Raw genomic sequence first — 4,713 nt, forward strand, 5'->3', positions numbered from 1 at the left:
CTGGAAGAGGGGGGAGGGGACCATGGAGGCACCCCTGCCAAGTCCCAGCCCCCACCCATTCCCCCAGGCCCCCATGGCTGCGCTACCTGCCCCAGCTTCTAGTTGTTTAAAAAAAAGCCTTCACTCACCAGGTGCTGCCAGGCAGGGGGGCGATCCCCACTGCCCCCCCACTGCCCCACACCATGTGGAGGACTCTGCCATGAGCCCCCTGACCCCCACCTGCTGTCCCAGCTTCCCCCCATGGCTGCCCCACCTGGCCCCAGGTCACAGCCCTTTATTAAAAAAAAAACCTCTAGACTCACCAGCTGCTGCAGTGGCCTCAGGGCTTCTGGGGGCTCGTGGAAGAGTCCCCCATGAAGCACAGGGCAGTAGGGGCAGCGGGAATTGCCCCCCTTCCTGGCAGCAGCCGGTGAGTGGGGGCTTTTTTTTTTATAAAGAGCCAGGAGCCAGGGCAGGCAGGGATGGGGCCTGTGTGATTTGGAGATTCGGCTGATTCAGCAGCAGCTGAATCTCTGAATCAGATTAATCCAAATTGATTCGGGACAGTGATTTGAATCAGTGAATCGAATCACTGTCCCCTGAATCAGCCAAATCCGAATCCAAAGTGAATACTAGCCACTTTGCACAGGCTTACTGCACATAGTTTGGACCGCCCTGATTTCCCCTTTACCAAGATACTGTATTTCCAGCTACTTCAGGGCTCATGCCATATTTAATTCTAGGTGTGCTTAATTTGAAATATTAACTGTATACTTGTGCTCAATTTGTCAGGTTCTTATTTACCGACTAGATCAGGAGTAAATTGATTTAAAATAGACACATCTGCCCAACCAGGGCAGTCTTTTCCATTTAACAAAGAACTAATCACTCCAAAGAGGCCCATTAAGGCTATTGTATTTGTTCCTAGATTCAATCTCATTAGCAGTTGTGCGATGCCATTACATCAGTACAGTGCTGAGGAAGTGTTAGACTAAGTACCGCATCAAGAATGAGGATTTTGTGATTGTAATGAATCATGAATTAATCAAGAACAAGTGATAGCCCATGTTATTTCCCAGTTTGTATAATTATGAATATGTATAACCAATGAGCTAACTACTGTTGTCTTTGTTCTGGCAAAGTTCCCATTGAAAATGCCTAAAGTACAGCAGGATTCAAAAAGGGGGGGAAATTTCCAGCCATCAGGAAAAGACATGAAAACAAATGGAAAGCCTAAAAAATTTAACCAAATAAGGTGCATTTTTATGTACAATAAACATAAAAGGTTATGCAGCATGTTACAAGAGAGCCCCCAGCCACCATACCATACACAGTAATAAGTCAACCCTGTTCTTATCTGACTTAACAAAAGCCAGCTTCCTAAACAGCTGTAGCCTTCTTTTTATTTCCGGTTATTCTTCGGATTCCTGGGCTCTTGACCTATCTGAACCTGATGCTGACTCTGTAGAATAGAAAGTCTTTTTCACCTTCCTTATTTGTTGATTGTATCTCCAGTTATGGAGATTTAAAAACCTGGATGAATCTGTTTTATTGGAGTAAATCTAGCTCAGCTGCTTTCTCAACTCTGTGGGCTTTCTGCTTCTCTGTGTAGAGGAGATCGGTGCCTTGAAATATTAAAAAAGTGGCTTTAACACATCAGTGAAGTATATGGTCAGTTCCAAAATCAATTTGCTGGGAATTGTGGCCTTTTATTTATTATAGTCAAGACCTTATTCAGAAGGCCACATTATTTGTAATTTAATCCTTAGAGAATTGTTAAAGGGTAATGTCATATCCATGTTGACCAATGCTCAAGAACAAGGAGAAAAATCAGTACACCTGAATATTTTGAGGCTAGGAATAGTAATTGTTTCTTTAGCTGGTTTCAGAGACTCCTTATAGTAATTTCCATCTCATTTATTGACAGGATCAATAATAACTGACTTCTTAAGAGGAGAAAAACAATACAGGTTCTGCATTAATATAATTAATCAATGAAGATCACGTCGTGCTCTGGCCTTTTGCGTCCTTATCTATCATTACTGGATTGGATTAAATGCAGTTATATGAGTAGTTCACGTGAATTATATCCTTTAAAAAATTATGGAACAGATGGCACTGTTCCCGTAAAAAAAATGGCACTCTCCATTATAAACTACAGATGCATACAATTGAACAAAGACTACATTTACATTGAACAGTAGCTAATTTCTAGGATGGAGAGGGCTATTTGTAAGCTTTTGAAGGAGGATACAGTAACCATATAACATCCCAGTCTTTTGTACCAGAAACCGTGCCACAGGCTTTTATTTTGATAATTATTTTGAAATGTGGTTTTAATATGTAACAAATTGAATTTAAACCTTTGTAATAGATGGTGTATTCATTCTTCTGAGTCTCAGAATTTTTCACTCATTATTGGAGCAAAGTATTAGGTCACTGGAAATTTTGCTTAAGACCTGCAAAAAACCAATGAAAAACGTTATGATTTAATCCATATAAACATAAATTAATAGAAAGATGATAATATATTTCATCAGTGTTTGAATAGCTTAGCCAGTATGGAAAAAGATAAATTAGAATGACACATAAAAGGAGTAAGGAAAGGAGACTAGAACTGGAACATTAGCCATGACGACCTACCACTTCAGACTATCAGGTGCAAAGCGTTCATGGAGTTTTATAAAAGGAGTCCAGTTTAAATATACTAGATATACAAATATACATGTTGAATTTATGTGTCCACACACAGGTATGAATAAGCAACACCATGTTGCATGTGCATAATGGGTTATTTGCATGTAAAAGTTATAATGTTTGAAGATTTGTAGTGAATTTTCCAAATATAAGAAGTCAGTCAGAACAGAAGTAGGTTTTTCATGGTCATAGGTAGCTGGTAAACATGGCTTTTGGGACACAGCTGTTACTGTGTGGTTTCTTTGTATTGTTTTCTACAGGGAGGGTAAATGGAACAATTATAATGCATAAAGGAAATGGTAACTTGATTTTGTGTGTTTCTGGTTACCTTGTATTCTGTTGAAAGAGCTATTAGATGGTATATTATAGCCAGTTGAGTGAACAAAGTTGGTCATGTATACTACAGATGTCTTACTGTTATTTCTAAAAAAGAAATCTTAAAAATAATCTGTTTTCAGATATATGACTGTCTCCTCCAGCAATAATAAGAGTTCATATGCACATCAGAAGACAGAATGCCAGTCTGTCTTAATTCTCCCCAAGGGGAGCGGGGAAAAGGGGAAGGGCTTTGCACTTTTCTCTGAAGCATCCAGTTCTGAGCACTGTCAGAAATAGGATACTAGACAACAATGGCCATAGCTGGTTGGTTAGAACAGCTCTTTTAATGAGGCTTAACTGAGTAACATTTAACTCTGATTGTCTCAGAAGCTGCACGTGCAATCAGTGACACAGGGCAACAACATGTAACGTGAGGTGAATTGCAGCCCTCCAGTTCAAAAGAAAAAAAAGGAAGAATGTAATTGCATTTGTTGTATTGGTATAGCTGTAACCCACTCATAGGCAACTGGTAGAGTGGGTATGGGGGGGGGCACATGCCCCCCCGACAGGGCCGATCCTGCCACTGATGCCACCAGCAGCATCTGCAGGTGCCCAATGTACCCCCTGTGACAGAGCCATCCCTGCTGCTGACACCACTGGCAGTGTCTGCAAATGCTCACCAACTCTGCCCCCACCACCAACCGCATCTGCAGGAACTTGGCAGCTCCACCCCCACTGCCAACGCCAACACCAACTTCTGCAGGTAACCCCTCCAGACTCAGGAATGATTACTAAAGAATGTATTAAAGTAACTTTCAATAACTGTTATTAACAGTTAATACTGTTAATAACTGGAATAAAGTCCTACCAAATGTATGCAGGAAAAGAAAGCACTGATGATAATATTTGCAAAACAGTAATTGATGTGGTTTGTGAGCCATGGTTTGACCATCAAGGCTAATTCATCAGCCAATCAGGATTCAAAAATTTTTAGAGAGTTTCTTAGACATTAGTCTTCACCAAAATTAGATTGATGGAGTTCATGAAAGGTCTCTGACTATTTTGGTTCCCACAACAGAATCTAAGCTTGGAAACACTCCTGTAAATACAGCCCTAAGGAATATATGAAAAATGGCCAGTCTGTTTTACTTGTCATGGGATAAGCTGATGTCAAAGAAATCAGTATAAGGAGCAGGACCAAGACCTGCTTTAATTATGAAAAAACAACTTTCTTTTCTTGCAAATATACTGGATATCAAATATGGCAGCAATACTGAAATACAGCAAGTTTGCCAAGTTATGTAATGTGATCGAGTGTACATCCTTTGGCTGCTGACTTGTCTCAGATCTACCAATTTGTTTAGGAGGATTTTCTGGGAAGATGCTGATCCCTAATTCATGGTGATTTTTCAAAGAGTGCAACACAAGACTTCTGGCAGAAAGAGGATTTTGCAGAGAAGAAGTCCTATATAATGTTTGCCTTGTATTTTTTATATATTTTATTTCCTATCTGCTCAGCTATCCCAGTTATTGCAGTACTGGCCACAATTTAAATATACAGGATTCGTTGCAAAGAATATGACAAGGCAAATGAGGCTTCAAGCAAATTAAACATCACTGTTTAAGACTACATAAGATTTCATTCTAGAGACTAAAATAATTTCAATAGAATACTATAGAACTATCAACTACTGACTAGGGGGTCAGTACATGCACCCA

This window comes from Gavialis gangeticus, unplaced genomic scaffold (genome assembly GCF_001723915.1).
Source record: "Gavialis gangeticus isolate Ggan-Ray unplaced genomic scaffold, GavGan_comp1, whole genome shotgun sequence".
Lineage (NCBI taxonomy): Eukaryota > Metazoa > Chordata > Crocodylia > Gavialidae > Gavialis > Gavialis gangeticus.